This window comes from Canis lupus, chromosome 17 (genome assembly GCF_011100685.1).
Source record: "Canis lupus familiaris isolate Mischka breed German Shepherd chromosome 17, alternate assembly UU_Cfam_GSD_1.0, whole genome shotgun sequence".
NCBI classification, from domain to species: domain Eukaryota; kingdom Metazoa; phylum Chordata; class Mammalia; order Carnivora; family Canidae; genus Canis; species Canis lupus.
Genome location: NC_049238.1, coordinates 7717681 through 7741745, shown reverse-complemented (window position 1 = coordinate 7741745; position 24065 = coordinate 7717681). Strand labels below are relative to the sequence as shown.

The 24065-nt window shown below is 47.1% G+C and overlaps 1 long non-coding RNA gene across 5 annotated transcripts in view; it reads right to left on the bottom strand.

Annotated features, from left to right (window-relative positions):
• Positions 1–24065, bottom strand: part of LOC111090490 — a 54096-nt gene that overhangs the window by 12297 nt on the left and 17734 nt on the right. For 2 of the 5 annotated variants that reach the window (XR_005372082.1, XR_005372084.1), the window contains exons 2-5: positions 16684–16850; positions 14432–14603; positions 2289–2426; positions 136–233 (exon numbers count right to left, since the gene is read on the bottom strand). This is a non-coding gene — a long non-coding RNA (uncharacterized LOC111090490). Of the gene's footprint in view, positions 1–135; positions 234–2288; positions 2427–14431; positions 14604–16683; positions 16851–20385; positions 20962–24065 lie in introns of those variants that run through there. The other 3 variants (XR_005372085.1, XR_005372083.1, XR_005372086.1) reach the window with 2 other exon arrangements.

Here is a 24065-nt window from a genome sequence, read left to right as displayed (position 1 = left end):
CAGTTCAGATCTGTCCCTCCAGGTTTGCCTAACCTTCAGCTCTGGCCGTGTGCAGGGCTGCAGCCAGGGTCACTCACTTTGTCCAGCCTTGGCCACACCTCCCCCAGGGAGGCCACGGGTGTGCCCTACACCTACCTGGTTCCTCCGACCACCTCTGGGCTCACATCTGAGGATGGAGCTGAGTTCTGATTTCCCTGGTGGTGGCCCATGGGGCTCAACCATACGACCCAGAACTGTGGAAGAGTAAAAGCCATGAGGGTAAATTTAACCCTGGGAGACAGGAGCCGACCTGACTGGCTAATGACTTCCTTGCCCTTCCGAGGACCCCCACCCTCCAGTGGATTGTTCTGTGACGCAGTGGTTCATGTGGCTTCTTCAGATGTATCGAGTAACTTAGAAATCAGCTCCCTTTTTTGAGGGGAAGGGAGCTGTTGCTGGCCTGCTCTTGCATTCCCTCATGTTGGCCTCTCCACTTTCTTGTCTCACTTCCTTTCCACTCATCCTTGCTTCCCTGGAATTGCAATATCTCCTTCTTCCCCAAAAAATCTTGCCGCAGGCTCTGTTTTCTAGAGAATCTGGGCTAAAACAGAGCTATTCCTAGACAGAGCTAAAGCTGGGTGTCCTACAATTCGACTCCATCCTGACACTAACAGCCTGGAGAGAGCATCAGATCCCTCGGGGTAAGGGCTCAGCCCCACAGGACGGTCGGGCACCACCATTTCAGATGTTAGCTGCAGGTCCAGGGCATCACCTGTGCTTCTGGCCGACTTCCCACAGATTAGAGGTTCCCATGACCCCCTCCTTGGGTTCCATCAATTGCTGGAACAGCACTCAGAACTCAGAGAAATATTTTACTTGCTAGATTACCAGGTTATTATAAAAGGATATAACTCAGGAACAACCAGGTGGAAGAGATGCACAGGGCCAGGTATGGAGAAAGTGCGAGGAGCTCTCATGTCATCTCCAGGTGTTCCTCAACCCAGCAGCACTCCAAACCCTCTCCTTCTGGGTTTTTATGGAGTTTCATTACATAGACACAACTGATGAAACCATCGGCCATTGGTGATTGAACTCAATCTCCAGCCCCTCTCCCCTCCCAGAGGTCTGGGGATGGAAGAGTCCCAACCCTGTAATCACATGGTTGGTTTCCCTGGCAACAAACCCCCATCCTTAGGTATTTTCCCAAAGTCACCCCGTTGAAAGGAGGGAAACTGATTGAGGAAAAATTAGAGAGGAAGACAAACCATGAGAGACTCCTAACTCTGGGAAACAAAAGGTTGTGGGTGGAGGATGGAGTGACTGGGTGACGGGCACTAAGGAGGGCACTTGATGGGATGAGCACTGGGTATTATACTATATGTTGGCAAATTGAATTTAAAATTTTTTAAAAGCCACCCCATTAACGTAACGAGATGCCTTTATTGCTCTCATCATTTATGAAATTCTAAGGATTTGGGAAGCTGTATGCCAAGAATGGGGCAAAGACGAAAATTATAAGTGACTTCATTTCGGAAGAGGGTCTTTGCAGGTGTAATCAGTATAAGGTGAATTATGAATTGTGCTGCACATTTATCCACTGTGACTGGTGTGCTTGTAAGGCTCATGTCACCATTCCCACTGCCACCGCTCAGTGCAGCAGGATGGGGATTCCTCTCCAGGACAGTATGTGGCTTCTAATATCAATTCCTCCCCTTCTTCTGTCCAAGTCATTTAATCCATCTGATCGGTATGCAAGTCTATAAACTGGATGTGTCAGGATAGAAACTACATCGTAAGGATGTCATGAGACACACAGGAGATGATGAATGTGAAAATTCATGGGCACGTGGGTGGCTCAGGGGTTGAGCATCTGCCTTTGACTCAGGTCTTGATCCTTCCGGGGATCAAGTCCCGCATGGGGCTCCTCACAAGGACTCTGCTTCTCCCTCTGCGTCTTTGACTCTCTCTGGGTCTCTCATGAATAAATAAATAAGATCTTAAAAAAAAAAAAAAGAATGTGAAAATTCTCAAAAACCAAAGGTGCTGCGGGCGCCTGGGTGGTTCCATCCGTTAAGCGCCCAACTCTTGATTTTGGCTCAGGTCATGATCTCAGGGTTATGAGATTGAGCCCTGTGTTGGGATCCACGCTGGGTGTGGAAACTGCTCGAAATTCTCTCTCTCTCCCTCTCCCTCTATCCCATCCCCACTCACTCTGTCTCTCTTAAAAAAATTTTAAAAATTAAAAAAAAAACACAAAGGTACTGCACAGCATCTTTCAGTAGGTTATTATTCTGGCCATGTCAACTTACCTACAGAAGACCAGCTCTGGTTGGTCTACTGTCAAGGTTGGGACAGTAACCGGGCGACATGTGCCACTGTGTCCCATAACACCACAACCTTCTCAGCAACCCATTTGCCACTGGGTGTTTACCTGGTTCCAGAGCTTCCTGAAACAATTCATAAACAGAACTCCTAAGGTAATCTTTTTGTTATTTTGCATTGTACGAAATAACTATGGAGATAAAACTAACTGTGAAGAAAGAACTCGCTTTGCCCATGGAAGGTTCTCTTGACTCAAGAGGAGCAAAGGCAAACGGCAGGCCCAGGTCTGGCACTCGCGTGTGCGGCTGCAGGTCCCTCCCCAAGCAAGCTTCCGCAGCTCACCAGGCGCCTGACAGCCCGCGTGCTGAAATCCAACACATAAACTCAGAGACATTAGCCCAGATAAACACCACCTGCCTCTTTATTTTCTAAGACAGCTCTTTAATCCCTCCAAGTTGGAAGGAAACGTTCTTCCTAGACACCGAGCACTTCTTGAGGAGCGGTTCCTGCAGTGAGACTGGGCCCCCCCTCCCGCCCTAGCCCCCTGCTTTGACAGGTGTTAATTATACCCTCCATCAGAGAGAAACATCTGCACGCTCCAGCATGGAGGGAGGCAGCAATTTGCAGCTCAGCAGGCAGTGGATGGGAAATTGCTGGAGTCTTGTTGGCCACATGGGAACCATCACGGTGGCTCCCCACCCTCTGCAAACAGACAGGCTCCCCCTGTGTCTCTGGGGCACGCAGGGGTGCTCAGGGCAGCCTGCAGGAGAAAGCCCCCAGAATCTCCAACCTTCCTGCTCCTTCCCTTTCCACCAGAAGAGTCAGATCCATCCAATTGTTATACTGCACAACCCTCAATCGGCCGTCCTGAAAGTCTTTCCATAGGTTGGCGGCATTCTCCTGTGGCGGCTGTACTAGCCCAGACTTGATGTGCCTTGTATCTGTCCCACTTGATGCTTACATTTCTCCCCAGAAATATTTACGTGTTTGATTACAGGGTGCTGCCCAGACCACTAGACCTCCTGGTGATATTGTGCAACATACAGAATAGAGGCTGCATTACTTTTTTTTTTTATTTGGAAAAAAACTATCTCATTCCAAAATACATCTGGTTCTGAGGAATTATCAAGTTGTATCCAGGTGATATTTGAGACCTGACCTGACTCTGTCTACCTGGACTCAAGTGAACACAACCCAGACAGACAAGATCGCAGCTTGAGAGCTTTCCTGGTCCTTGCACGTTGGCTATTTCTATCCACACACTGTTCCCTGAGAGTAAGGATTGCGTCGCACCCCTCCCTTGCTGTACTCACTTCCCCATCAGGGACTCAGTATCCCCGTCCATCAGGTGAGGACCTCCACTTCCTAACATCTAATCCTTGAGTGCTCTTGGGCTTTGAAATACCACCCATGAATCCCAGTGCTGTAGACTGAATACGTGTGCTCCCTCAAAATTTATGTTGATGCCTTAACCCCCCGTGTGCCTGTATTTGGAGATGGGGCCTCAGGAAGTAATTCACGTTAAATGAAGTCGTAAGAGTGATCAGTAGGATTTGGTGCCCTTATAAGAAGAGACACCAGGGACTCCCTTTCTGTCTCCCTGCCATGTGAGCACACTTAAGAAGGCAGCTGTCCACAAGCCAGGAAGAGGGATCTCAGAGAGACCAACTCAGCAGCACTTTGATCTTAGCCATCCAAGCTTCCAGAACTGTGAGAGATACAGTCCAGCTGTTTAAGTCCCCTGCTATTTTGTGATGGCAGCCCGAGCAGACTAAGGCAGAGGATAATTATTCTAGTTTCACAGATAAGAAAATTCAGAAAGGGGTTATTGAGTCTGGAATGCTGAGTGGGAAATGAACGAGCAGCCAGGGGAAAGGAACATTCTTCACCTAGAAGCACAGGGGCATGAAGGTATAGAGAGAGGCTGGCATGTTCAGAGCATGAGTGGGATAGGTGCCCAGGGGATAGGACTTGGGGTGCCATCCTAAAACAGCCATATGCTTTGAAAAATATTGGGGCATGTGGCCTGGCGTGCATCTGTAAATGAGCCTCAAAGTGGGAAATCCAAGTTAGGAGGTGCAGCCTGCAAACCAGGAGTGGGTGGTGCACCGCAATAGCCTCAGTCCTGAGGATGTCAGTGGACTTCACCTGGTCAGCTATACCTGAGGTTCTTTTCACCTGAACACACTGTTATGAAGACAACCAAAGGGGTGGGGGGCATCTGGGTGGCTCAATCAGGAGCTGGCTGAGTGTCTGACTCTTGACTTCAGTTCAGGTCATGATCTCAGGGTCGTGAGATTGATCCCCCCACCCCCGGTCGAGCTCTGCGATCAACAGGGAGTCTGTTTGAGATTCTCTCTCCACCCCTCTCCCTCTAAAATAAATAAATAAATCTTAAAAAAAAAAAAAAAAAACAGGCAACCAATAGGGATAGTTGGGGAACGCTGAATCCACAGCACAAAATGAGTAGAGGTCACTAAGCCATCAGTGCAGTATCCCAAGTAGGGATTCCCTGTTAACAGCTACTCTCTCCACCATGATAATTGGTATGTCATGTCTTTCCCTCTTCCTTGCTACTGTTTTCTGTGTTAACCACAAATCTACTTCCTTATCTCAGGACGATCCATCGGAACATCTCAGGACCTGAAGCTGAAATATGCCAGAAAAGAATGCTCAGTATCTTCCTCTGGACCTATCTTCCATTGGCTGATTTTCTTGTTCCCAATGGTCCTGTCTTTTTCTGCCCTTGAATAAATGTCTGCAAGGCCATCCCCCCTCTCATACAAATGAGCACCTCCATTCCTCTGAACAGCCACCTTGAGAATTGTGATTTGGGATTTAGAAGAAAAATGACATCTGGGCTGATTCTCTAAAAGTTTCCCCATTACAAAAAGCCCCTTAAATGATAATTGCTGACTTTTTCCCATTATCAACCACCCCCACCACTCCCCCAAGCAGCTGGGCCTTAAAACCTGTCTGCTGACTGCCTCCTGGGGTTGGCTCCTTAACTCTTCCATCCCTGGTAGCATCACACATGTTGTATATATGCACACATGCCCATGCACACATTTGCACACGCACCCTAAAACTGCAGGTATTAATCCAACACTACGCATAAGGCAGTAGTGTAAGCACTACGCATAAGGTAGTAGATAAGCACAATGCCTGCCCTCAAGCCATGACAGTCCTCTTCGAAAGGGAGTTTGTAAATATGTGAAAAACAAATCTGCAAAGAGAGTTCAATAACACCAGCCCCCATGGAAGAGATAATCCCTCAGACAGATAGCTTAATCTTTAATGAAACTGTCATCCCACTAGCCCATTGGGTCCCACAACAGCAACAAGAAATGCTCCAGGCTAAAAAGGCAAAGACGACAGAGTGGTGAAGGAAGGACGAGGGGTTAAACCAGGGGCTTCTGAGCAGTGAGAAGGCTGATTGGCCTCTGAAAGCCATCAGCAGGCACAAACGGTTCATTTGTAGTCTTGGCAGCAGTCTGTACCAGATAAACAGCTCAACAAATAGACCTTGATTTTGATGGTTTTTTAAAATGGGAGCGGTGTTGATCTATCCTGTGTCTGACTTGTGCAAAAATCAGCCGTTGGAGCTCTAGTCACCCTGTTTCCCATCTCCTGGGGTATATGGGCTTTTCAAATGAACCAGCCAAACAGCCAAATCTCTGGAAGCAGGACAAGGCTGAGACGTGCATTCCTCTGACATAGTCTCGCCAGTTCCTGCAGGGGTTTCTGGACAATCCTCAGGCTGTGGGTGCTGAGCCCTTTCCAATCCCAGCAGGCACAAGAAAGTCAACGGGGATCAGACCCCAGCAAGACCAGGCTCAAGGCCTGAGAAGCTGGGACAGGGCAGCTTCTGATCCAGGACTCAAGGAACACCAGGAAAGCCAGTTCTCCACCCCCACCCCCACCCCATTTTCTCTCCTCTTACTTTTCAGCATCAAAAGGGGGAAGGATTGAGCACTTAGAGTGGTGGTCCAGGCCATGGTATGGGAGCTCTTGGCGGGGGTGGGGTAAAGGCTGCTGGAAGCATTCTCGTAGAGAGAATATTGATATATCATACCAACGTGTATATTGATATTGATCCAGCCACTAGTCACTGCCATGGCTTCACTGAACATTTCCGAGCATCCCCACCACACTCCTCATCCTGTACTAGGGGCTGTAGAGAAGGTCTAAGTGAATCTGATGAGATGCCTGCCACCCAGGACCTCACACAAACACCCATAAGGATATAACTTAAGTAACCCCCACAGAGCAGTCTGCTCAAAACGGTGGCAGGACCATCAGCTACAAAGCACTGTGAGGTCAAACAGACCCAGGTTCAAAACCCAGCTCTGCCACTTACCAGCTTGTCTTCGTAAGCCTCAGATCTCTCACTACAAACCCCCACGTCAAGTAACTGAAGCTGGAAATGATCATGTGTGCGAAACCATTGAGCACACAGTAGGTCCTCAATAAATGTTCGTTCCCATTCTCCTTCCTGATACATGACAACTATGAGCCTGAGATGGGTCTACAGGATGGAAAGTGGAGGCGGGGATATAACAAATCCTGACGGGATTGGGAAAGACCTGCTATGCCTTACCTAAGAATTTCATTCTTCTGCTCAGAGCACTCCACTTCCCTGCTCTCCGATGTCTTAGCCACATACTCCCAGGTGCACAGCGGACGTCAATAAGGGTTTCATTAAGTAAGATTCTTTTGGTATTTCCAAGTCAGTAGCAGTTTCTGCATCTTCTGATGCCTCTATTGCTCTGTAGTGCTCTTTTATTAACTGTCTTGAGACCTGCTGTCCACGGTCACCTGCAGTGTCTACTGTAATCCTCTTAACAGTGACACTGTGGCTATTCGAATGTCTGTGTCCCCACTACCTCCAATAAGTATGTTGAAGTCCTAACTCCCAGTGTGGCTATCTTTGAAGATGGAGCTTCTAAGAGAGTAATTTAGGTTAAGTTCATAAAGGTGGAGTCCTGATCCGATAGAATCAATGCTCTTATAAGACGAGACACCAAAGAGCTTGCCTTCTCTTGCCACTGCCCCCTGCCCCATGTGAGGCCACAGCAAGGAGGTGGCAGTCTGCAAGCCAGGGAGAGTGTGCTCAGCAGAAAACCAACTCCGTGGCACCTTGATCTTGGACTTGCAGTCTCTGCAATTGTGAAAAAAACTAATTCTAAGCCCTCCCAGTCTACAGTATTTTGTTAGGGCAACTCAAGCAGATGAAGACAGAAAGGAATTATTCTAGTTTTACAGGTAATAAAGACAAGTGCAGCAGGTAACATGACCTGCCCAAGGCCACCCACTTGCTATGTGGCAAAGCCAGTTCTTGGGCTTGGATGTGCCAGGCCTCCGAAGGCCAGTGCTCCTTGTACAGCTTCACAACTGCCTCTCTTCATGGCTACATGTTGCATGTACAAATGTAGTTGGAAGCCTGAGGACCTGATGTGCAGGGCAGCATTATCCAATGAGGGTCCTAAGACCCCTAACTCCATAAGATGTGCTATGTATCCAACTGCATCCCCCAAATAAGGTATGTTGAAGTCTTCACCCCCAGTCCCTTAGAAAGTAATCTTTTTTAGAAATAGGTCTTTGCAGATTTTGCCAGGTGAAGATGAAGGTCATTGGGCTGGTCCCTAACCCAATATGAGTAATGTCCTTATAGTACATGGAAATTCGGAGACAGATATATGAAGAGATACAAGGAAAAGGGTCTGTGAAGGTGGAGAATTGGAACCATGCATCAAGGCAAAGAACACCTGAGGCTGCCAGAGGCTCGGAGAGAAGCCTGGAAGATGTCCATCCCCAGCACTTTCAGAGAGAGCATAGCCTTACTAACACTTTGATCTGCTCGCCAGTCTTTTCTATTTGTAACAGTGGGGAAAATTCAACTTTAACCTTTGCCCAATCACTTCTGATTTTAGACTTGAATTCTTCTGGATATTTAGTCAAATTCAGATTCTTCCCTTTCCCCTTATCCGCAAGGGGACATCTGTGTGTGAAGGCAGCTCAAGTCACATCTGATGCCTGGCATGAGAAGGTGGATACCTATCTCAAGCATCACGACCTGGCACCCATGGGCTTCTCCTGCAGGCAGCTCACACACCACACAGCCTCCACATTACTGCTCACCCCTGGGCCTCCTCTGATCTATGACCCTCACATCAGATCTGCTGGGCCTGCCCCCCCGCACCAAGCCAAGTGAAGCTGGGGTCCATGCAAACTTGTGGGCAAAAGACCTAAACAGACACCTCACCAAAGAAGATATACAGATGACAAATAAACATAAGAAAAGATTCTCAATATCATATTTCATTAAAAATTATAAATTAAAACCACAAAGTGACACCACTACACCAAAATCTAAAAATCTAAAACACTAACAAAATCAAATGCTGGTAAGGATGTGGAGAAACAGGAATTTGTATTCATTGCTGCTGGGAATGCAAAATGGTATAATCATTTTGGAAGACAACTTGGTAGTTCAAACTAAACATATTCTTACCCCATGATCCAGCAATTGTGCTCCTTGCTATTTACCAAAGGAGTTGAAAACAAATGTCCACATAAAACCTGCATGTGGATATTTATAACATCTTTATTCATAATTGCCAAAACTTGGAAGCAACCAAGATGTCCTTAAGTACGTGAGTGGATAAACATATCTTGGTTCATCTAGACAATGGAATATTATTCAACATTAAAAGAAATGAGCTATCAAGCCATGAAGGGACATGGAGGGATCTTAAATGTATAGTGCTAAGCAAAAGAAATCAATCTGAAAAGACTACACACTGTATCATCCCAACTGTATGACATTCTGGAAAAAGCAAAACAATGGAGACACTCAAAATGTCAGTGTTACCAGGGGTGAGGGAGGAGAGATTAATTGGCAGAAAATAGAGGATGCTTAGGATTTTTAGGATGAAAATACTCTATATAATATAATGATGGATATATATGTTTCTGTACATTTGTCCAAACTCATAGAATGTACAACACCAAGAGTAAATCCTAAGATAAACTATGAAACTTCGGGTAATTATAATATGTCAGTGTAGGTTCTTCCTTAGTGAAAAAAAGAATTCTATTCTGGTGAGTGGTGTTGATAATGGGGGAGGCTGAACACATGTAGGGACAGAGAATATAAGGAAGATCTCTGTAGCTTCTCCTCAAATTAGTTGTAAACCCGAAACTGCTCTTTAAAAAAAGTCTTACAAGCTCCTCTCTACATGCTAGGTTGGGATGCTGCTTGATTCATGAATCACTTAATAAAACCAATTAGGCCTTCCAAAAAATAAAAATAAATTAAAAATTTTAAAAGTCTTTTAAAATAAAGTCTGTGAAAATAAATAAATCAGCTTACTAGGAATTGAAGAGATGTCTCAATCTGATGAAGGGCATCTATGAAAAGCCTACAGTTAGCATCCTACTTAATGGTGAAAGATGGAATGCATTCTCCCAAGGACTTAGAATAAACTGAGGATATTCACTGCTACTACTCACATTCAAGGAGACTAACTAAATGCAATGAGGAGGAAAAATGAGGAAGAGGAGAAAGAGGAAAAAGAGAAGAAAGAGGAGAAAGACATACACATTGGAAAGAAAGTAAATTGTCTTTATTTACAGATGATAGGATTATCTATGTAGAAAACCACAGAGGGTACACCAAAAGCTACTAGTTTAGCAAACTCCCAGGACACAAGATCAGTGTACAAAAGTCAACTATATTTCTATGCACTATCAATGAACAATCGGAAATAGGAATATGTAAATATTCATCTATAAAATAAACATTTATTTAGAATAGAATCAAAAGCATGAAATACTTTGTAATAAAGTTTTTAATATATGTAGTTTTCTATATGTTGAAAACCACAAAATTAAGTGAAATAAGAACAGGCCTAAGTAAATGGAGAGATATGTCATGTTCAGGGATCAGAAGACTCAATTTTATTAATATGTTAATTCTCCTAAAATTTATCTATCTATAGATTCTAGGTTATACAAATTCAAATCCCAACAGGCTCTTTTGTAGAAATTAACCAAAAATTTGTGTGAAACTGCAAAGAAACAAAATTAAAATGGTCTAAGAATTTTGAAAAATAAGAAAAAAGTTGGAAGAATAACACAATTTGATTTCAAGATTTACTATAAAGCCACAGTAATCGAGATAGTGGAGTATATAGATCAATGGAACAAAATAGGGAATCCAGAAACAGACCTGTATGTGTATGGTCCACTGATATTTTACTGAGGTGAAAAGATCATTTATGGAGATTCGTTTTTTTCAACAAATTATGTGAGAATGATGGGATATCTCTATGCAAAAATAAATAAATAAATAAATAAATAAATAAATAAATAAATAAATCTCAATCCCTACCTCACACCATATACAAAAATTAACTCAAAATACCTCATAGACCTAAATGTAAAACCTAAAATAGTAAAACTCTGAGAAGAAAACATAAAAGGAAATCCTTCTGAGCTGGGGATTAGGCAAAGGTTTTTTTTTATCTTACATAAAACACAAAAAGTAGTAATCGAAACAGGAAAAAAATGAGCATCAAAATTAAAAACTGCTCTTTGAAAGACACTTAAGAAAATGAAAAAACATCATAGACTGAAAAAAAATATTTTCAAAACACATATAACAAAACACAAGCCATATCCAAAATACTTCTAAAATCTCCAAATTCAACAAAACAAGCCAATTTTAAAATCAGGCAAAAATATTTGAACAGACACTTCAGTGAAGAAGAAATATGGATGGTAAATAAGCACATGAAAAGATGTTCAATATCATTTGTCGTTATGTAAATACAAATTACAACTACAACGAGATACCACCACATACCTGCAATAACTAAAATTAAATATATATATCTTGGGATGCCTGGGGGGCTCAGTGGTTAAGCGTCTGCCTTTGGCTCAGGGCGTGATCTCAGGATCCAGGATCAAGTCCCACATTGGGCTTCCTGCATGGAGTCTGCTTCTCCCTCTGCCTGTGTCTCTGCCTCTCTCTGTGTATGTCTCTCATGAATAAATAAATAAAATCTTTTTAAAATAAATAAATATATATATATATATATATATATTGATAATATTAAGTACTCAGAAAGACACAAAGCAATCAGAACTCTCACATGCTGGTGAGTGGTCACTTTCAAAAACAGTTCGGCTGTGTCTCAAAAAGTTAAACTCCCACCATATGATCCAGTCATTCCCCATCTAGGTATTTATCCAAAAAAAAGGAAAGCATGTCCATAGAAAGAGCTGTACACGGACGTTCATGGAAGCTGGATTTGTAATAACTCCAAACTGGAAACAACCCAATGTCCTGCAATGGGTGAATGGATAAACAGGTTGTATTCGCATCCATGGCCTCAGCATAGAAAGGAAGAACTCCTGACATGTTCAACAACACAGATGAATCTTAAAAGCATGACGTGAAGAGACAGAAGTCAAACAGGAAGAGCTACTGCATGATTCCACGTACATGTCATTTAGAAAAAGACAAAAAAGGGGCACCTGGGGGGCTCAGTGGTTGAGCATCTGCCTTTGGCTCAGGGCATGATCCTGGGGTCTGGGATCGAGTCCCACATCGGGCTCCCTGAGAGAAGCCTGCTTCTCCCTCTGCCTGTGTCTCTGCCTCTCTCTCTGTGTCTATCATGAATGGATAAATAATATCTTTAAAAAAAAGAAAAGAAAAAGATAAAAGCAAAAAACTCTGAGGTCAGCAACCCAATCTGAGGTTGCCCGGGGCTGGGGGAAGGAGGAGTGATTGGCTTCAAAGGGGACACGGTCAACTTCAGGTGTGATGCAAATTACTCTGTCCAGATCGAGATGATGTTTGCATGACTATATACATTTGACAAATCTCACAAAACTACACACTTCAATTTTATGATGTGTCATTCACATCTCAATAAAGCTGACTTAAAAGATGTTTTATTATTATTACCATATTCAGAGAATGTTTCCCTTTTTTTAGCAAGTTTGTCATTAAAAGAGAGAACGGAGACGTTACTTATGCTAATTTCTTCTGATTAATACATGACTAAATACATATTTTTGTATAGAAAGAGCTATAAATAAAGATATATAACGCACTCACATGGTACATTCTGCACATTGCTCCCAACAAGGAACTTATAGAGAGTCACGGCTTCTATAATAGTCCCTGGCACGGAACAAGGACGAGGAAGGTGATAGTTAGTAGCCACAGCTGGGGGACGGAAGCAAGGGGGGTGTAATTGTGTCCATTCTATAAATGTAAAGATGACGTTAGATTGTGGGCTAAAGGTCACACAGCAGGTCCGTGGCAAACCCTGAACTTGAATCCATGCCTTTCTTACCACAGAGAAAACTGTCAGTTTTCCTTCATCTTCTCCCCAGATGCCACCAAGCCAAAAGCGTGACATGGGCGCCATGTTCCTAATGGCAAGCCCGGTTCAGGGGAAAATCGATAAGCAGGAAGGAAACTTGTTTATAGACACTGTGGTTTATTCTGGGTGCTTTCCATAAACTAGCTCAGTAGGTGTGAAAACGCCACCCACATCTCAGCACCCGGTGCCTGTGAGGCGTCAGGGCCCAGGTGTGACAGGAGCGGGGACACACCAGATGCTGCACTTCTGTAGCTTCCTAGCTCTGACAGGTTCTGAAGTGGAGACAGATGACCTGGGGCCCAGGTCCCCTGCACCCCACATTCACTGTGGTGTCTTAGCCAGGCAGGCAGCCTCAGAACCCAGGGCGGCCTACCCCAGAGCCCTCTCCTCCCCAGGGCAGGCCGGAAAGCCTTCTGAGATGACTGGAAAAGCTGACTCCTGTGTCTCCATCCTGGGGACCTCCCATTCCCCCCACTCCAGGGCCTCAGGGAGGAACCCGAATCCCCTACCAGCCCCAGGAGGTCTCCCCTGTGGTCGCCTCAGCCCTTGGCTGGCTCCTCCATCTTGGTCATCCCAGGTAGCATTTCCCAAAGTGAGCTACTCTCGCCACCAGCTCTGAAGGATTGTCAGGGAGGATTTTCGAAAGAATTCTGAGGAATAAAAATAAGTTCTTAGGAAATTCTGAGCTAAACAAAGTGTCATGGGGTGAATTGTGTCCCCCTCAAAAGATATGTGGAAGTCCTAACCCCCAGCACCTCAGAATGTGACCTTATTTGGAGATAGGCTTGTTGCAGATGTAATCAGCCAAGATGAGGTCACGTTGGAGTAGGCTGGGTCCTTAATCCCATATGACTGGTGTCCTTATAAGAAGAGGAGAGAGACACATCGAGGGGGAAGAGGGCCATGTGATGACAGTGGGGAGGCAGAGATTGAGGGGCTGATGCTTCAGGCTGAGGAACCCCAAGGATTGTAGGCCACACGGGAAGCTGCAGAGACGAGGGAGGACTCTCCCTGTGGGTGTCCCAGGGAGCATGGCCCAGCCAACACCTTAGTTTGGGACCTCCAGCCTGCAGGACGATGAGAGAATACATTTCTGTATTAACCTACATGGTTTGTGGTACTTTGTTATGGCAGCCCTGGGAAACTCATACACGAAATTTAACATATTTACTCCTCAGAGATTTTAGTAAGCTAATCTGTAAGAATTTCCAAGAAAGAGGGAATAAGCCCCACTTTCTCAATTTATTTTACCACAGAACTTTTTTCCTCAAAAAAAAAAAAAAAAAAAAGTGTTCCATGATGGTCTTTGGGAAATGGGAATTTTCAGGATTTATCTGTGGTATCTCAGGGAAATGGCAGAGAGTAAGGGGCCAAGCTGGTCCATAGAGCCTGGGCACCCCTCCAGGGAAGGTGCTCCCTCCCACAGACCCACCACCAGATCCCACAGAGAACCCTATTCCTGTTCAGCGAAAGAACAGATGAATGAATGAGGCCCCGTGATTGTTAGTGATATCAGTTGATGGATTGCTGACCCTCCACCTTTGGGGGTTCACTGTCAAAGGGAGGCACCACAGGACATTTGCTTGCCTGTCTGGCATCTCCCACTGCTCCTTCACCCTGTGCATACCCAGGGCTTTAGTTACACCAGATTAAAATGCCCGTGCTCTCTCCCCTCTGGGCCTTTGCTCTTGCTGTCTAGAATGATCCCCACTCCCACCCTCCTCTCATACCTCTCCTCCAGCACCTGATGGATGGCTCTGTCACAGTCTTCGTGCTGGGTCTCCAGGCCGGGTGGCCTGGCTACAGTGGGACCCAGCGCCAAGAGATGGGCCTCAGCGTCCTCATACCCAGCTCAGTTTGACCTTTGGCAATTTCTTTGCCCCTTCCAATTTGCTTTCTCACCTATAAACAATACCAATTTGCAAGGTTTCATGAAAATCAAATAATACATAAAAGCTGCCAGACATCTAATAGATGTAAATACAGTAGTGTTGTTAGTACTGTTATTATTATGGCATTTCCTCAGGGCATGTTGCGCCAGCTGGACTGTGAGCGCCCCCAAGGGCAGGGGCAGTGCATTTCCTTCCTCCCCGAGTCCCAGCCCCCAGGATCCCAGAAGCCAGTTTGCACACACAGTGAGGGAGGGAGCAATCTCCTGGGGCACAGCAAGCTGCAGAGTGAGTTGTCTGCCCTTCCTCCTGGTCTCCCCACCCTCCCCCACAATAAGGGTGCACCTGCGGCATTACAGCCCTGACGCTGCTCTGGCCCTGCCCGCAGCTCAGCCATACTCTGCCCCTTGCCCCACCACCACCAGCAAGCCTGACAGCCGAGGAGCAAGGGCAATTGTGAGTGTGCCCATGGCTCTCCCGGCACTCCACTGAACATCCTTCCTCACCTAGGCACCCCTTTCAGAGGAGGCAGCTTTTCCCACTTCTGAAAGTCCTTGTCATTTCCAGAAGCAAGCTAAGCTGCTGTAGCAAAGCTCACTGAAAGAAGTACCTGGAGGGGGGCAGTGGGCTGAGAAGCTGCACTAGCAGGTCTGTGTGTGATGGGGAGGGGCTCCCCCCCACCATGGGCATGTTGTGACCCTTTCCATTTTCTTTTTTTTTTTTTTTTTTTTTCCTTTTTTTTTTTCCTTTCCATTTTCTGAGTTTATTTATACTGGACGTCCTCATACACTGATAAAAACCATGTGCAAAAACATGCACTCATTAAACAGATATCAAGCACCTTCTATTCACCAAGCTCTGTGGAAAGAATGGGGACAAAATAAAAATTTTAACTTCTTATACTTAAAAAATATATTAGTTAAGGGGTGCCTGGGTGGTTCAGTTTGTTAAGCATCTGACTCTTGATCTCAGCTCAGGTCTTGATCTCAGGGTTGTGAGTTCAAGCCCCACGTTGGGCTCTACCTTGGGTATGAAGGCTACTTAAAAAAAAAAAAGAAAGAAAGAAAAAATATTTAATTAAGGGACACACTAAATGGGTAGAACAAAAATTCCCCAAACACAATGGCCCAAACCATAAAGGAGTTTATTTTTCTCTTTTGCAACAGCCCAGAGGAAAATTCTACTCCACAAGGTCATTCAGGGAAGCAGGTTTTTCTCTCTTTTTCTTCCCGTGTCATAATTTGTGTATAATACAGGTCAGAAAGATTCAGAGGGTAGCTCAATTAATTTTTACTTATGTACATATCTGCGCAACTACCACCCAGATCAAAGTACAGAATATTCCCAGCACTCAAGGACTTCCTATCTTGTTGCTGTGTCATACCCTAGGGTGTTCTCTTTGTGCATGGTCAAAATTCACTCATATTGTCACCTTCAAAATCTAGCCCACAGGAAAATGGAATGAGATGGGAACAGGGGGCAGGTACATGATTTCCTAATTAAAAAAAAAATGTGATCTGGAAATGCACACATCACTTCTGTCCACACTCCAGTGGCTAACTCTTAGTCATATGGTCATAGGGGCTGCAAGAGTAGCTGGGGAACATTCCCTCCCAGGCAGCCACATGTGCCAAAACACTGGTGTGGTTCTACAACTAAGAGGAATAAGGGGAGGATGGATCCCAGGGTGTCATGTAAGCAGGATGAACAGCCAGACAGCCCTAGCCTGCTGGAGCCTGTTTACTGAGGGGACTTATGGGGTAGCATCAGGGGACACCTGAATATGAGAGAGACATGGACCCTGCCTTTGGGCTTTGAGGTTTTCTAGCTGCATGATTAGTGGGGCACAGGCTCCTCCCCTAGCTAATCGGAGGGTAGGGTCCAACATCAGTATGGCATGGTAGGATTCTGGCTCCAAATCAGCCCTGCCATCTCAGCCCCCACGGTTTGGAGAGCACTTCCTGTGTATGTCATCACCAAGGGCTAGAGTTGACGTCCTACCATTACCACCTCAGGCCACCTCAGGCATCTTCTAGAATTGATTGCTTCAAGGTCTTGTCTCCACAGAGACAAGTTGCAAGAGACCAACTTACGGGAAACTGGTCTTGGACAAATTCACCCTTTCCTATAAAGGGCACATTCAGCAGTGAGGGTCGCAATAGGCTCACACTCCAGCAGGGATGCCCAAGTGCTAAAGCAAATTCAGTGTGCTCGAAGCTCTACTTGAAGTCCAGGAGGAGCGCTCTCTATGGAAGGCTACCTGGGGCACCGAGAAAACACTTGCGTTGAGTCTTCAGGAAAGAAGGAGCTCTTCGGCGCACAGGGGAAAGGACTCAGATGGCAGAGGAAGACCATGGGCAAGCACCGAAGGCTGTGGCAGCAGGTGCAATGGATCTCCTCTCAGATAAACAAATGTGAAATATACATAGGGGAAGAAACACGATAAAAAGAAATCTATGGTAAATATAAGTCCGTGATGGTAAGCATTAAATTTACCTAACTCTAACTTTCCTGGAAGTCAAAGCATAAAGGAAACCCATCAAATTATATAATTTCCACTGCCTGGTATAAATACGTACTCAAGCTTGTCAAGAGAGATATCTTCCATAGGCACTGCCTTCCATACGCTTGGTTTTAAAATTAAAAGGAATTCAGAACTATAAGCAAAATGGGTAAAATATGTCTGTTCTAATATCTTGGAGAGCCTTAGCAATCTATGTTAGATTAGAGGGAGCAATAAATAACACACATCTAAACAGAGTCCAGCATTGAACCACATTGCAGATAATTAGATACCTAACCACACCTTCTGTGAGCTCACATATATATTCCTTAGGGTTTAGGCCGATCTGCTATGTCAGAGGCCCCCAAATACAGTGACTTAAAATAGAAATGTGTTTGTCTTTCACATAACAGTCTGACTGTGGGCAGGGGGCCAAGGCTGGCAGGTGTCTCCGCTCAGTGAGGTCATTTGGGGATCTGAGCTTCTTCCGTCCTATTGCTTTGCATCCCTAGGCTGTCACCCCTGTCCACACGGTAGACACTCGCTCCAGAGCCACCTCCACATCCCCACCCAGGAAAGACAAAGAGTGAGCAGAGCACGCAGTTGATGTACTCAGACAAATAATTAGGAAATGGCGTGCACCACTCCTCTGACCCTCTTGGCCAAAAGTTAATTGTACGGACACAGTTATCTGGAAGGGAGACCATGAAATGTGGTCTGGGGTGGCTGATTACATGCCTGGCTAAAGCCCACCGGCTCCTGTTGCCCAAAGGATGAAGGGTAGTTAGCCGTCTTGTCCTAAACATCTAAATGCAGGTCTTCACGAAGAAAAAACAACCAAATGTCAAATAAATAAATACATAAAGGGCTCACCAGCTCCAAGGCTCTATTTCTTTTAAAGAAAATAATTCATGTGTTGCTGACTCTCAATTATTGGTAAAGAGAAGAGAGTAGAGCAATTCAGGAAGACCTTCGAGAAATTTCTCCAGGCAATAGGTTCAGATGTCTACTCCAGGAAGCCCTCTGCCAACATAAATATCTACTCAATGTCTACAATGCCTGCTTCGTAGGCAGTGAAGGTGATGAGTGTATGCCCCGTGTTCTAACCACTGCCCAATCTGGGTGATGTTTAAACCCAATCAGGCTGCCTTATGCCACCTAACCCACCCCACGAGTTTTGCAGACCCTGCAGCCCTCAGCAGCACCCAGAGGGCAGGAGCTTGCCCGTGGTTCCCACTCGCAGGTTCCGGGCCCAGCTGGGACAGCAACAGAGGAGCAGGAGAGATGGGGCCCCAGGGAGCGGCCCCAGCAATCCTTTCGCAGGCACATGATCAACAGCTCGGGCACCTCGATTCCCCGGAATTTGTTTGTTATGAACCGAATTCTCTTCTCCACCGTGAGCAGGACCAGGAGTTTAAGGAGCGGCTCTGTGACTCATGACACCCAGAGGGGCTGCCCAGAGGACACCAAAACAGGAGATGGCCGAGACGGAGTGCATAGCTGCAAGCTGAGCTGGTATTTGATGAGGTGCCAGGGACTTAGGGCAGGAATTCCGGTGCTCTCCCACCCGGAGCACCTCTCCCGGCAGGGATGACCCTGTGGGGCCTGAGGGTGGCCCCTCCTCCCGAGGACGTCTACTGTGCAGCCGGTGGGCACCGACCCAAGCCCGCAGATGGGAGCCTTCGTCATCTGGTGAATGTTGGCCTCCTCCTGGGAGACTCTTCAGTTCTGTAAGAGCAGGGACTGTCCCCGTGTTTCCCACTGTTGTGTCCTTAGTGCCTGACACACAGGAAGTGCTCAGTGAGTCTTCTTTGACTAATGTCCTCCCAACCCAGGCCTCACCTGGAGCCACAGTGCAGGGACGTTTATCATCTGCCACCTGCCAAGAACTGGACTAGGTATTTCCCCATGTGGCATCCGGTTCATTTGAAGAACCTTGTTAGGTATCAATGTATCCTCCCTGGGAGCAAACAGAGCCCGTCCTGGTCACTGTGCTCTAGCCTCAAGAAGGCACGCTTCCAAAATGGAGGAGCCGAAGCGGAGCCTAAACACAGCTCACCCCCTTCATCATTTAAAGAGCAAGACGCCAAGGGCTGGCACCTCCTGACAGAAAAGGAAGGAGCTGGTCATCACCAAAGACAGCAAGGGGGCAACTGGGGTGGCCGGCGCTTCCCGCTCGTGCCCTGGGCTAATGCTCACATGGTCCCTGGGCGCCATGTTCCCGTTATCCCACCTTAGGGGAGAGGAAGTAGGCCGGGAAGGCGAACACTTGCCCAGGTCCCTCAGCTACATGTGGCAGGGCAGGATCTGAACCCGGGTCGGCCGGACTGCTAGGCCCCCAGCAACTTCTGCCCATTTGACCATGAGCTGTACTGTGAACCCACTTGTGTTCCCCCAAATTCACCCATCATAGCCCTCCCCCCACATGATGGTATTGGAATTGGGGCCCCCTAGGAAGTGATTAAGGTAAGTGAGGTCATGAGGGTGGAGCCCTGACCCAATGGGACTGGTGTCCTCGTAGGAAGAGGAGGAGAGGCCAGACTGTGTGTGGGGGGGGGGGGGGGGGCTGGGGGGGCAGCAGGGAGGCAGCCATCTGCAAGTCAAGGCCCTCACCAAACCCAGTCACGATGGCATCCTGAGTTCGGACTTCCATCCTCCAGAACTGCAAGAAAGTTCATCTCAGTTGCTTAGGCCGCTCTGTCTACGGTATTTTGTTATGGCCACCCGAGCAGACTAACATAAGATTTTTCAAATGCCAAATAGCTCTTAAGGACTCCTTTCTCCCACTGTTTCATATTTTAGGGGGAAAATTGGTTTAATGTCACCCCAGGCCATCATAAAGTTTATACAGGAACTGAGAATTGCCTGCTGGCTTAATTTCCTCATAAAGAATTCATGGTCAACAAAGACTCCCCAGGAGCTTCCAGAATCCCCTAAAAGAACTCTTCCCCATCTGAAGGTCCCTTCTTCTAAGTGCCTCCCGAGGGGACAACTGTTCTCCTTCGAGGCTCATGCCAGAAATCCCTCATAATCTGTATCTATAGCATGGGACCTGAGCCAGAACACTGGGGAAGGAGATGCCACCGCCCCGATTTCCTGCAGAGGAAACTGGGGTTCAGGGAGGGCTCCTGACTTGCTGACGACAGCAGTCCTTGAATCCCACCCCCGGTCTTCCGATGGGAAAACCGTGGTCCCTACGTCAAGGCCACAGCCACCCTTTGCTGACTGTTCTCATTTAAAAACAATGCAAAGAAGTACATTTGAATAAATTTTGTAAAGTGAATCAATTTATGGGCAAACAATTAAATGCCAGATGACAACTAAATAATTAGAGCTCTTGGAATACCTTGCCAGGCAGAGAGGAATAACAAGAAAATGAGGAGGAGGGGCGGAGAAGGAGAGGTGGAGGAGGAAGGGAAGAGAGCATTTGCAGTCTCTCTCGTTGGGGAAGACGACGGGCTTGGCTCTCGTTGGGCTCCTGCAGATGGCCACCCAATTCCAGGGGTCTAGCGGTCACTGATGGAGCCTGTGGGCCAGGCACTGGGGGCTCAGTCTCAGGGATGGCTCATGTAAGCCCCCTGGAGGGTACCTGCACTTTGTCACATCTGCACCGAGTTGGGTCCTGCAGAGCATCCCCTGGGAGTGAAAGGTGTGGGTCTTTCAGGCTCTGTCACCATAAATGTGTGACATCATTTCAGGGTCCTCCGATGCTCTGATCACACCCTTCTTGGGACATGCCAGGCTTGCTGGTAAACTCCAATTTCGAGTGTTTCCGGGATGCTTCCTCACTTACAAAGTGCTTCCACAGTGCTCATCTCATTTACGCCTCACAATACCCTTAGAAGAAGGTATTGCAACCAGTCTCGTTCTACAGAAAAGGAAAATAGGCTTCAGAGAGGCTAACTGGCCCAAGGTCAAATAACCAGTAAGAGACCAGGCCGTGCTTTGAGCTCAGATCCTCCTGGCTCCATATCCGGTGCTCTTTCCACCTTTCAGGTTGCCTCTCTGTCCCACCCCATTTATACACACATATGTCTAACTTGTCAGAGTCTGTGCAAGTTTGGAGCTGGGCACGATTCAAATTTGCACGCATTCTCAGAGTGTGAGCTATGTGTGCCCTTTGAAGGAAACTATTTGCACCTGTTTCTGAGAGGGATCTGAAACTAGGGAAGTAATGCCTGGGAATGAGCCCTGTCGATCGCTGAGTTCCACAAAGGTGGGTCGGACGCCAAGGTCAAGGTCACTTGCTGTGTCCCCAGCAGGAAATAGGACAGGGAGCCCAAGTTCAGCAGTGCACGGTCTCCTCGGGCTCTCTCTAGACTTCGTGGCTGAGACGCCCCTACCCAGCACCTGCCACATCCGCGCCATATCCCAAAGCCTCCACCTCTCCATCAACCGAAATGTGACTTAAAAATGTGTCTGATGATTCACAGCAAAGAAGAATGGTGCCCCGGCATCATAGCAGGTATGGGTTCCGCCAAAGCAAATCCTGAAGGCTTTCAACAGCATCACACACTTCTTCAAAAGTGAAAAGTGCTTCTAGCCTTCTCAGTAGATGTTAAACCAGAAGTGGAGTTTCAGATCTAGGTTTTGAAGTGCTTCGTAAAGCATTTCACTGGAAATAGAAATGCTTTTTGCTTTTTGCCCAAACTCACGAAATAGCTTGTTTCTGAGCTCTTTGAGTGATCCTATTTTTTTTCATGCCTGTGGTACAGAGGGCTAAGACGTGAGATTTATATGTAATTCTCTTACAAATGTTTCCCCCTGCTCCATATCTAATTATTCCATTCGAATCCAAGTACATTGTCTTTTAAATTTCTGTGTGGTTTAATAATAGAATTGCTTCATTAACTCTGATACATGCTTGGGAATCAGGCAACAAAATTAAAGGAGAGCTAGAAAAACAACTTCAGACATGTGCCTTTCCTGAGTTCTAGACACTTGTGGTGCCTAATGCCTGCTCCTCCCCAAGCTGCCCCCCTTCCTTACAGAGATGCGGCTGTCCTGTCCCCCTTTCTCTCCTGCTTTCTTCCCACCGTGAAGGAAGGGGCCATAGCCCTCCTGAATCATGAAGCACCCAAGCCAGAAGACCTTCCTCCTGCTGCCCCCACATCCGGTCTGCAGCCAGGACCTGCTCGGCTTCCTGCGCACACGCCTCACGCAGAGAGTGCCCGAGAACTTCAGAGACCCAAGGGCGGTGGGGACTACTGTATCTCCACTGTTTGCACTGAGAAACCAGGAACTCAAAGAGGAGGCATGATTTGGCCAAGGTGACATCAACCAAGAGGCCCAACCAGGTCTGGGATCCATGTTTCCTAGCTCAGTGCCCATACCCTTTCCTTGCCTGGGCCACGGATGCGTCCTCCCTTCCTTCCAGGTGGCACCTGCTTGACTCCCCAGGATCTCTCCCAGGAGTGACTGCTGTCTCCTTCCTGTCTCCCTCAACAACCCCCCCATCCCACCACAATCTCCACAGTAACATCTCTCTCCCAGTTGCACCCCTCAGTGTCTTCCAAACAAGGTTCCGAAGCTTCCGCCTGGCATTGGAGGACATACTCTATCCTTCCCACTACTTCCGACAAAAACCCCGCAAGCCCATCTGCTCTCCACCTCTTCCAGTCTCATTCCCTTCCAACTCCAGCCGCCCGCCAGCATCTCCCCTCCCTCCACGCACTGCTGGAGCACAGTGCTGGGCCCCTCTCTCAGCACCCATGGCCTTGAGCTACCTGGCAGGGCTCTCTGCGGGATGTTCTCACACTGCGGGGCTTGGCACTGTGAGGGTTGAGGGTGGGGAGCCACACCTTAACTATTTTTGTGTAACTTTCCTTTTGGGTCCAATGCTTAGCACACACCAGACATTCAACATCAGGTACTCCATAACGGTAGAATGGGTCAATGAAGTGACAGTCCTTTTTAAGAATGATAGTCCCCGCATATTAACTAAACTTCCTCCAAATTGTCATAGTGATCGTTGTCTACACTGTGAAGGATTTTCAACGGAAAGAGTTTCCAAAATAAGCCTACCTCCTAAAATGTTGAGTAAGGATGGTACTCATACCCCAACTTTAAGAAGGAGCCAAGCCAAGGACCTTCTGCAGAGTCACCAAGGAGTCCCCCACAAATGGAGGTACAGATACCTCCTACCAGGGATCACTGAGTCAAGAGAACCAGCCCTACTCTCAGTGACACCCCACCCGCAACACACTGCCTCTACCAGGTAAAGATTGGACTGGGGGTGCGGAGGTTATGTGACAAATGCCCGGCACCAGGGAGCTCCCAGCCCCATACACCTGGAGCCAACAGCTGAAGAGAGCTCTGTCTCTAGACATGCAGCGAGAAGAGACCCAGCCAATATGACCAGATGGAGGGAGCCTGGTTCTGAGGAGGAGGTGGCCTCTCAGAGCTGGACCCAAGGGCTTTCCACCCCCCCATCCCCCCCCCATCCCCCCCCCCCCCCCGCCCCAATCATCAGCAACATCTTCCCTAGAGGCCACAGGTGGGCTCTTTCATGTGCAAAGGGCCTCCAGTCATAGAGGAGGGGGGCACTTCCTCCTGGGAATTTCTTTTCTTAGGGGGAAACTCCTTTCCCAGAATCATGTCCCACTGCAGACTCCCCCCACCTCCATTGGCCAAGATGGGGCCACATTTCACATTCAAACAATCACAAGGGAATAGAATTGTCATCAAGAGGAATCAACCTTCACTCCCTGGGGCAGGGGGGCACAGAGCCCCTCACATGGGAACAAAACTGGGGTTTTGTTGGCAAGGAAGAAAGCAGGGGACAGGCAGGGGGAGTATCAGTTCCTAAGGCAGACTCTCAGCCTGGTGCACTCAGCCCTTAGAGTGGACAGTAGTCTAACACATCCTCTCTTGCTGTGTAACCAAGCATTAGCCACGAAAGGCAGTGTCAGTGGCCCCCCAAAATCTGGATTTTCCATTCAGTTCTGATCCTTGTGATTCATCCCATCCTGT